General features: G+C 48.0%; 1 pseudogene; it reads right to left on the bottom strand.

Annotated features, from left to right (window-relative positions):
* Positions 1-6,627: 6,627 nt before the first annotated feature.
* LOC146829789 (U3 small nucleolar RNA-associated protein 15 homolog pseudogene) overlaps positions 6,628-10,783 on the bottom strand; it is a 59,844-nt pseudogene continuing 55,688 nt past the window's right edge.

Genomic DNA, 10,783 nt, shown 5'->3' with positions numbered 1-10,783 from the left:
GACATGTCCACCAAGCAAGATGGCGACCGGGCGAAGGTGAAGACGACCCGCCGTGGCCCGGCACATCAGTCCAACAGCATGGACCGCTACACCCTCCAGAAGGGATCTCCGGAGGCATCGCGTGCATCCCCGGCGGGCCCGACTGAGGCGTCTGCTCAACCAGTGGATCTGACCCTCCGGGACGTCATGGGCGCCATCGCCGAGATGAAGGCCTCGGTGGACCAGCGCTTTGATACCCTAGCGCAAAAGATAGACTCGGTCCTTGTGGATGTGGGCCTGGTGAGGGCCGACTTGTCCAAAACAAATGACCGGGTCGATTCCCTGGCCCACACTACCACGAGCCTCACGACAGATGTGGTGGCCCTCCAACAGGAGGTGCGCCGGCTTGGCCAGGCGAGCGCCCTGATGGACCGTCGATTGGAGGATTCCGAGGGTCGGGCCCGGAGGAACAACGTTCGCATTGTGGGGGTGCCGGAGGGACGAGAGGCGGAGGCGGCAGATCTGTTTGTGGAAGAACTGATCCTCACCCATCTCCAGCCCCGGGGGCTGAGTAAGCTCTTTGCGGTGGAACGCGCCCACAGGGTCCCCGGGGGCCGACCTAAGGCCGGTGCCCCGCCGCGGCCTCTCATCGCCCGGATTTTTAACTTTCGGGACAGAGACGCTATCCTGCAGACTTCCAGGCAACAGGGACCGGTCAAGCTTGATAACATGGACGTGAATTTCTACCCTGACTTTACTCCGGCGGTCCAAAAGCAGAGATTGAGTTTTCTCGGAGTTAAACGTCGCCTACGGGACCTGAACCTTAAGTACTCAATGCTTTTTCCAGCTAAGCTGAGGGTGGAGGTGGATGGTCGCATGCACTTTTTTGACCGACCCGAGGCGGCTGGGGACTGGTTGGACACTCTGCCTGGGGATCGGGGCCAGGGGGGTGGGGGGGGTGCGGTTGGCGGGGAGGGCCCGCCGGATCAGAACTGAGGGGTGAATAATAGGCCTTGCTCTGGACAATATTCCTTTACCATTTACTGATCGTGTATGTTCCCCTCCTATGGAGGTCGTACGGGGTCTACTGGGGGCTTTCCCTCCTCCTCTGGGGAACTAGTTAGTTTTTCATCTATGGGGCGACAGCCACCCTGCACTTTGGGGGGGCTGTCTGGGCTCATGCAGGGGTGCAGGGAGGGGGGAGTTCTGTTGGGATGGGGGGGTGGGAGGGGAGTGTTGTTTGTTTGCACCGCAAGGCAAACCCTTTACTGTATTGTTGCTTTCGAGATGCTCTTTGGGGGACGACTGATGGCTTCTACGTATGATGGGGGGTAGGGATTTGACTGTGTTGTCATGGAATGTTAACGGCCTGGGGGACAGGATTAAGCGTGGTGTGGTCCTGCAGTATCTGAAACGTATTTCACCGGATGTTGTCTTCCTGCAGGAGACACTCCTTATAGGTAACTCCTTTCATGCCATGAATCGGCGAGGCTATCGTTTGGTGGCCCACTCGGGCTTCACCTCGGGCTCGCGGGGGGTGGGCATCATGATCAAGAACTCGCTCCCGTTGGAGATTGATGAGGTGCGCCATGATGAGAGGGGACGCTACACTGTCTTGGTGGGTAGAATGGAGGGTAGAGTGGTTGTTTTTATATCAGTGTACGTTCCGCCTGGGTTACAATCTACTACGTTTGCGGACCTGGGGCGCCTCCTCCTAGACCTCCCGGGTGGTCTTCTGGTGGTTGGGGGGGACTTCAATGCGGTGGCTTCTGGGTCTATGGATCGTCATCCCCCTAGGGACCTCCCCCGGGCACAGGCGTGGCTGTCCGGCCTTTTAGATACACTAAGATTGGTGGATTGCTGGCGACTAAAGCATCCCGCGCAGCTGCAATACACCTTCCACTCGGGTGCCCATGGTAGCCTCTCGCGGCTTGATTATGTCCTTGTCCCTGCGGCCTATGCTGGGAGAGTGGGAGAGGTGTGCCATCTGGCGCGGGGTATTTCAGATCACTCCCCATTACTGTTGCACTTTGATGTCTTTCCGAGGGGGGAGGGCAGGGTGGCCCCAATCAATGCTTGGTACCTGCGCGACCCCACTATTCGTGCCGACTTGATCAAATCCTTGCAGCGGTACTTTGAGGAGAATGTGGGGTCTGTCCCTTCGGCCATCTCCCTGTGGGAGGCTTTTAAGGTAGTTCTCAGAGGGGAGGCCCTCTCCTTTATCTCCCATGCCCGGAGGCGCGAGCGGGAGGAGGTAACCCGGGTGGAGGCCGAAATTACTGAACTAGAGGGTGACCTGGGGAGCGGGGTGACGGATGCCAAGTTGCATGTTCTACACCTCAAGCAGGCGGCCTATAGGGCCCTCGTCACGGAGGCGGCCAGGGGCCTCAGTAGAGAGCAGCAGGGGCGACTGTATGATGTGGGTGATAAGGCTGGTAAATTGATTGCGTGGTTGGACAAAAAGGAGAGAGCGAGTCGTGTGGTTCCGCTGATCGAGAGAATGGATGGTGTACGTGTCACCGAGCCGGAAGCCATTGTCTCCTGCTTCGCGGATCATTTCCGCGAGGTGTATTCCCCGGTTTCTCCCTGCTCGGAGGAGGATTCCCATGCCCTGCTTCGGGACATCGCGCTGCCCTCCCTTTCGGTGGAGGACAGGGATTCGCTGGACGCTCCTCCCACCTCGGACGAAATTGCCCTTGCTATCCGCTCAGTCGCATCCGGCAAGGCCATGGGCCCCAATGGTATCCCTATCGAGCTGTACAAGCTGCGACCGGATGTACTCGCGCCCCACCTGCGCGCGATGTTCCTGGCGGCCCACTCGCAGGGTTCCCTCCCGCCGGACCAGCGTCTGGCCACAATTGTGGTGATCCACAAGGAGGGGAGACCCCGTGAGCGGGTCACATCCTATAGGCCTATCTCGCTCTTGAACGCGGAGCCCAAAATCCTCGCCAAGGTGCTGGCCAACCGGCTGGTCGGCGTGGTGGGCGACTTGGTCCACCAAGACCAATCCGGCTTTATACCCCATCGCAACACGGCCCTTAATCTGCGACGCTTGCATGGGGTGCTCGCGCGTGTCCCGTTTGTGCGGGAGCCGGCCATCTTGGCGTCCTTAGACGCCACCATGGCTTTTGATACGCTTGAATGGCCATACATCTGGGCGATGCTGGCGAAATTTGGATTTGGACCGGGATTCATCAGCTGGGTCAAATTGTTGTATTCGGGCCCATTGGCGCAGGTGGTGGTGAATGGACGAGTCTCGGCCCCATTCGCGCTGGGACGGGGCACGCGACAGGGTTGCCCCTTGTCGCCGCTCCTGTTTGCATTGGCCTTGGAACCCCTGGCGGAGTGGCTGCGGTGGCACCCTTCCATCCGTGGTCTCCGCTGGACCCCCGAGCATGAGGACCGCGTGTCCCTCTACGCCGATGATATCCTTCTGTATCTCGCCTCCCCGCGTAAATCACTGATTGTCCTGGTTGATGTCTTGCGCTCATTCGGTCGCAACTCAGGCCTTGTCATCAACTGGGCGAAATCCTGCGTATATGTGCTTTCCGGGGAGGCTCCGGTCCTACCACGGGACTGCCCGATCCAGATTGCCTCCCAGGGGTTCCGGTACCTGGGTATATATATTACTCTGGACCCGGAGGCCCGCTACGAGCGGAATTTGCTACCCCCCCTCCAGCGCTTGAAGGAGGACGTTGTGCGTTGGCGGCGTCTGCCGCTTTCGCCGCTTGGCCGAGCGGCCTTGTTTAAGATGATGTCGTTGCCGCGATTTCTGTACGCTCTCCAGAACACTATGGACTTGGTCCCGGCGCGCTACTTCCGTGAGGTGGAGAGCCTGCAGCGGCGCCTGTTCTGGGACGGGAGGCCGCGTATTGCTCTGGCTAAATTGACGCTCCCGTGGTACGATGGGGGGGTTGCCCTCCCGGATATTAAACGGTATTACTGGGCCTCCCAGCTAGCTGCAATTAATCATGGCCTCTACGGGCCCGCCTTGAACCCGGCATTTGAAATGGACAAGATGCTCCTGCCCGGTGGCGACTACAATCGAGCGCTCTACTCTGGCGCGCCCGACTCCCGCCTGACGGGACCGACGCGTGTCATGGTGCGTGTATGGCACGCGGCTAACGCAGCTATGGGGTGGAAGGACCGTTTGACCCGGGCGTCACCGCTATATGCGTCTGAGAGGTTGGGCTCCCTGTGGACATCGAAGGGCTTCGAGAAGTGGGACACGATCGGCATCAGCAAAGTGGGAGATCTCTGGACGAGGGGGGGATTCAAAACTTTCGAGACGGAGTTTCAGTTGCAAGGCAGCGAGTACTTTCGGTACTTGCAAGTCCGCCACGCGCTGGGCTCCGTCTTTCCGGATGTTGCATCCATACCAGAGTCTTCCCCCCTGGAGGACAGAGTGCTGGATGGCCATGTCCCAGACAGCACGATCTCCCTTATATATAAAAAGCTGATTAACGACCGATCGGGCCTGCTGGCTGGCCTCCGCGAGGCCTGGGTTGCCGACGGGCTGGAACTGGACGACGAGGACTGGATTTCCGCGGTGGCCTCTCCAAAGGAGGTGGCCATCCCGGCTCGCCTTCGCTTCGTCCAGCTAAAGATCCTCCACCGGGTTTACGTGACGGGGCCAAGGCTTCTACGTATGGGCTTTGCTGAGGATGGATTGTGTAAGCGTGGCTGTGGTGCCTTGGCAACTTTCCTGCATATTCTGTGGGAATGCCCAAAGGTGGAGCGATTCTGGCGTGGTGTGCATGAGGTCTTGCGAGTGGTCACGCGTGTCGCGCTGTTGCCTGAAGCGAGGAGATGCTTGCTGAATGTGTGGGAACCAACTGACTACTCGGTTCCGCAGACGCGGTGGGTGACTCTGGGATACATGATAGCTAAGCGTGACATTGCTCAATTGTGGGGATCCCAGAGGCCCCCGGCGGTGTCGGCCTGGAAAGAACACATGGATTGGTGTATGTTTCGTGAAAAGGTGGTGTATGTGGCGAGGGGTAAGCCTGGGGCGTGGGGGAAAATCTGGGGCCCCTGGAACGCCTATCGCGGGGGTATTTGTGAGCCGCCACTGCTACCGGCTGCCTCACCAGCTCCGTCCCCCTAGCCGACCCCCTCCCCCAGCCGTGGGCATGTGGTTCCCCAGTCCCTGATCTGTTCCCATTCCCCCTCTTCAGAGTTTGGCTGCTGGTTGGGATCCCCCACTTAAGGAGCACGTGCCGTCACTTTGGATTGCGGGTTGCCTTGCGGGTGTGGTTTTTTGTGTTGTTCTGTTTTGATAGAAGGAAACCGTATTGTGGGCTTGGAGTTATGTGGCCTGCGCTATTGATACCTCCTGATTTGCCAATCTGCACTGCCAAGAGATTCCTACTGTATGTCTGTCATATGCTTCTGCCACTCTAGCGGCCGGCCGGATGGTTGTAGGCCCATACTTGTAACTATTTGAGAGTGCAATAAACGGTTTAAAAAAAAAAAAAAAAATTGTGCAGCTATAAAGTTTGCAATTGCAGTTCCTAATTCAGTACCATCCACTCTGCATTATTGAAGCATGACTATGATATATTTTCCATACCTCTGAAGAAACAACAGTGACCTAAGTTATGATCTGCAGTTTTGACAGGTCAAATCTTGATGGTTGTTTTCAGTTAAATCTTTACAATCTGGTAATGTCAAGTAGAGGAATCTTTCGGAATTGATTTCAGTGCTAGACACAAATTCACAATTTACACAATGATGGGTCTATTTATAAGTAAAACTAAATAGTTCATTGATATTAACATGTTCGTAATCTAATAGTTATAACATTACCACTAGAAATTCTTCTGCATCTTGCTGAAGATTTTGAGAGAACACAACTGATCCAGTACAGTTATCACTGAGTTTTCTTATTCAAGTAGCATAAAGTATAATACTTCTATCACTTCTTAATTCTTCAAGTAAACTACACAATTGTGAAGACATCTTTTTTCTACTTTTTGTTATAAAATTTGTAAAATGAGGCAAACTATATAGTCCATTTAACAGTACCTTTGCATAACAGTTCAGTCCAGATTCAAAGTGATAGCCTTGAGTTTCCTCATTACGCTTTAGTTTTCTTTACTTTCCTCCTTGTTGGTTTTCTTTTGGTTCACCTTTCTGTTCAACTCTGAAAGACTGTTTTGAATTTGTCTGCTTCGGACATAGTACTGCTTTTTGAATCAGAGGATAATGATCTAAAAGAGGAGCATATTGACCTCTTAATTGATTATAGTCCGTAACACAGCTCACTTCAGCACTTACTTTCTACTCATCAAATTCAATCAGATATAAACCAGACAATGTTCTAATTCATAACTAGGCAACATATGACATTTCTTCTTTGATTACACTTCTACCAATATTAATAAGACCTGTATCTACACTTAAACCTTGCATTTTGGGAACAGTTATTGTATACACTAAAGACACTGATATCTGCTTTGGCTGGACATACACATCTTTCACAAATGTTGAGATGGAGCAGTTTCAGAAAAGTATTTCTTCGAAGGAGCCCAAGTTAACAATTGTTCAAATAAGAAGTCTGATAAAGAATCAAGTGTCCATAGGAGTCTGCTGCTCTGCTAGAGCAGGTATGGAATTGATACTAGATTCAGGCAGTGCTACAGAAGTCTATTTTTTCCTTGTTGTGGATGCAAACAGTGTATCCATCATTCCCAAAACCTCTAGTAGTTCTTCTTGATAATTTATTTCTTTCTCTGTGAGATCTTGGAATCTCACAAACTGTTTATCGCTGACCGAAGTCTGCCCAACAATTGGCTGGTAAATATCAACAAGCTGCTCTGCAACATAGATTAGAACTGGGGCAAATCTGGGCTCCACATCGTGCCTTAGTAAGAAACCAAGCAATAAACTCAGCTGTTTTTCATCCAATGATGCAAGGGCATTTTTGAGTATACCCCTGCGGTTTAATTCCTGCATTATTGCCACGGTCCTTTCCAGCATTTTCACTTGTACACTGAGTTCAAGAACTGTGTCAAGCGCCTTCGACACCTGGAAACTTTTACGTAGTTTGTCGTGTTTCTTCAAGTGATCATTCACAGGTCTGCTGACAAAAATGTCTTCCTATTTTGGCATGTAGTCTTTCCCTTTTACAAAGATTCAGTAATCTGGCCGTTGTTACTTTCCTTTGGGAACTCTTTCATTTTTCTCCTCATGCTTTTGACATTTGATGTTTAACACACTATTTGTCTGACCAAGAACCACCATTTCATTCTCGGATGCTAATGCAAGACTCAGGATTGGTGCTACATAGTCAAAACTGTGTACTACTTTATAGTTTGTTGTACTGTAGATCTTCACATGTCTATCCAATGAACCAGGAAACAGCCTATGTCCTGAGCTCTTAGGCACAGACTGGTAACAGCTTTATGATGATTTCACAGGGATACCAGCATCTGACCTCCCCTTAAAATGTCCCAGATCTTAACATATTGACCTCCTTCTGACACCAGGAGGCCCACAGTGGGGTACATCAGGACACTTTTTCACTGGTTGCCCATGTTCCATTGTCGTTACACTTTTTCAGTTCTTGAGTCAAATACTTTCACATTGTGATCGTACGAGCTAGTGACAAAGAGATCTGCATTCAGCTTGCTCATACAGCCACACCGGATACAATCTGTGTGTTCTTTGTAGGACAAAAGATCTGCGGAGTTTGGGATATTCTACAGCTTATACGTGTAATCATCAGATCCAGAACGGATTCTATATTTATCCAAAGTGAAGTCTTCAACATGCACAGCTTTTGTATGACCGTCAAATTGTCTTAGTGCTGCTTTTCCATTCATGTCAAAGAGATGGACCACTCTATCTTCAATACCAGCCACAAGCAGCTGGCCATCACACCTGTATATGCCACAATATGCAGTGTCTTTAAAGTGGGATAAGGTGTTGATCGGCTCCTGAGAGTATCAGCCATAGATATGAACTCTGGTTAAAGCGGTCACCGCATAGTTGTGTGGAGCTACTGGTGAGAAATCTACTTTGGTCACTGCGCCAAATTCTTTAATTTGATCAGGAGTCTTGTAGTTATTCCAATACAGTGAATATTGTGTCACTTTTTCGCCAAGTTTGGGTAGAGACTGTATTACTACTGGCTTGTAAGTCACTATTTTGCAAAAACCAATGAATTAATTTTTCCAACTAGGAAAAGTTCAGTTCTTCAATGAAAACTACTGGATTTGAAATAAGAGCTTGATGAACAGATTTTACGAAAACTTGTCTCACTGATTAGCTGTCACTCAAGTTCTCGAAGGCATTGGGATATCAGGCAAGGTATGGGATAGGCTGTACTGATCCCTGCTGGTTGGCACACCAATGCTAATTGCCGAATAACTTGATCATGTTGCATGAAACTCTCCTCCGGAGGCCGCCATCTTGCACTTAACAATTGCACCATTCACTAACCCATCTTCAACATTTAAATTACGATGTAAGATGACATTACAGTGTTTACAGATACATAATTGTTTTATTAATTCTGCAGTTTTTTACACAGACTTTTCTAAACTTCTCAATTTTGATTGCAATTTTTAGTATGCTCCTTTTTTCGTTTGCTCTCATTTCAATGATTTCTTCTCTTTCCAGTTGAATTAATTGTTCATTGAATTTAATACACTCCTCAAGATTTGACATCAAACAAACAATAGACTTTCTCTTCCTTAACAAAATTATACATTACTTCTGCTACTGAAACATTACTTGGAAACAGATTTTTTATGAGACAGGTGTGTAATACTGTCTTTCCCTCTTTTGTGAGGATTCTAACTCTTATATCCTTTAGTTTATCTGCCTAATGGATATCTGATGCATGGCGACTATTTTGGATTAACTCTTTGTACTATAAATTTTCCCAAATATTTACATTTCCTGGTGAATTCCTTGTTTCATTAAGTAGTAGTTTCTTGAGTACAGGTTGTCCTTTTATGAGAGTTAGTTGTAGCAGGTCTCCAAAGACGGTTAAGTGTTTTTCTCCGAAAAGAACATCCTTGTCAGTTTTTAATATTTGCTGCATTCCTAAATGTATAAAAGCTAGCATTAGGGTAGACACCATACTGACGTAATCAATAATTAGTAGCTTTAATTTTTTTGATACACTTACCACTTCATGACACGCATCACCAGATAATTTATTGTATTGTAATTTGTTGTCATGTTCAACATGGAGCATTAATAATCGATGAAGGGTAACTCCTTTTCCACCATGAGCAGCTAAGCTTGTTGGTGCAGTGACTACAGAAGACAAATCGAAATCTGTTGTCTTCTGTAGATAACTTGTCAGTACTTTAATCAAGACATTTTTTCCAGTTCCGACTTGACCACTTGTGTACAATAGAACTGGTTTGTATGTACAACATGCACAGTTTTTTTCTCATGGAGAAAACCATGTTCTACTTACCCTTTAAACTCTTCAAAAATGTATTTCTGAAATGAATTCAATTGCTGTATTAGTAGTTCTAGATCCATAGTTTCCTGTCTTACTTGCTACATTGCATGCTTTACCTCATTCATAGCTATTGCAGCATCATTTGCAATGAGTGGCTGTCCAAGTGGATTTTGCGATCCAGGTGTTGAACTTTGACTGCTCTGAAAACTTTCTCTTGCTATCTCGGCAACTATTGTTTCTTCTTGTTCAATCTCTTCTCTCAACATTTGAAGACACACTGGAAACACAGAACACTCAATGCTGTCGTTCACAGCATTGAATGAATATTCATAACAGTCAAATTCTCAGTTTGCCATTGCCTAAACAACTGTAACAAGGCTAAATGGAAAATCTCTCTTTTGTCTGCAGTTTGGCAACTTAGCTTTGTATTATTGATTACATTTCCTTTGTTATGTCTCACCAAACATCCTTCCCACCCAGCCACAGCAAATTTACCTTCATCTCTGTTTTCACTGACATTACTTCTGAAAGCATAATGTTGAAGTATTTCATAGAGACACATCCTCTCCAGATGAGGTCTTCTTCTTGGAAAGTACGCATCCAGCATGGTACTCTTCAAAATATCTGTACTGTTTGGCTCAAATTGTGCAAGATTTTGAATTCAAGGAAAATCCTTCAGTACTCTGTTATGAGTATTAGCATGCCCTAAAATCACCCATAGAACTGCTCTAGATTTAGAAAACAAACTAGCTGAGCTTAACTGGTCTACACATTCATAAGAGCCTATATCTCTGTGAGAAAGCATTTTCAAACTAAAACTGTACAATTTCTTTATGAGACTCTTTTCTGCTGAAATCTCCTCTCACACCTCCTTTATCCCAGTTTTCTCTGACTTTGTTATATAAAATGTAACGTACAGGGCAACAGCAATTGAGTTGTCTGCTGCAAACTGTACATCCATGGTTGCATTCCACATCTTCAGAATCATAGGGTTGTAGTCAATAATGTACTTGGAGGCCTCTGTTCTTCTTAGGTTGTATGTATTTTCTGTTGATTTCCTTTGTAAGTATATGTCTGACTACAGACAAAAAGCTGTTGACTCTTCCTTGTGAGATGACAGGTTGTGGGAATCCAAAATTACATCTTGTATAAAATTTCCCTTTTGCTCTGTATTTTTGATGATCATAATTTCTGCATCTAAAATTTTGGAATCGTAGAACTTGTTCTCTTAATATGGTGCCACTACTCTCCTTTGGGATGTAGCATGTTACATATTGCTCAGTAAAAGACACCACAGACTCATCACTGTCTGTTCCAAACTTTGGGGCATATTTTTCCCAAAACAGCATATAAATATGGGGAGCACCTCTGGCTCAGTAC

The sequence above is a fragment of the Triturus cristatus genome, chromosome 5_2 (assembly GCF_964204655.1).
Source record: "Triturus cristatus chromosome 5_2, aTriCri1.1, whole genome shotgun sequence".
Classification (NCBI taxonomy): Eukaryota; Metazoa; Chordata; class Amphibia; order Caudata; family Salamandridae; genus Triturus; species Triturus cristatus.
The sequence above is the reverse complement of the archived record's forward strand: the minus strand, read 5'-3'. Positions and strand labels throughout refer to the sequence as shown.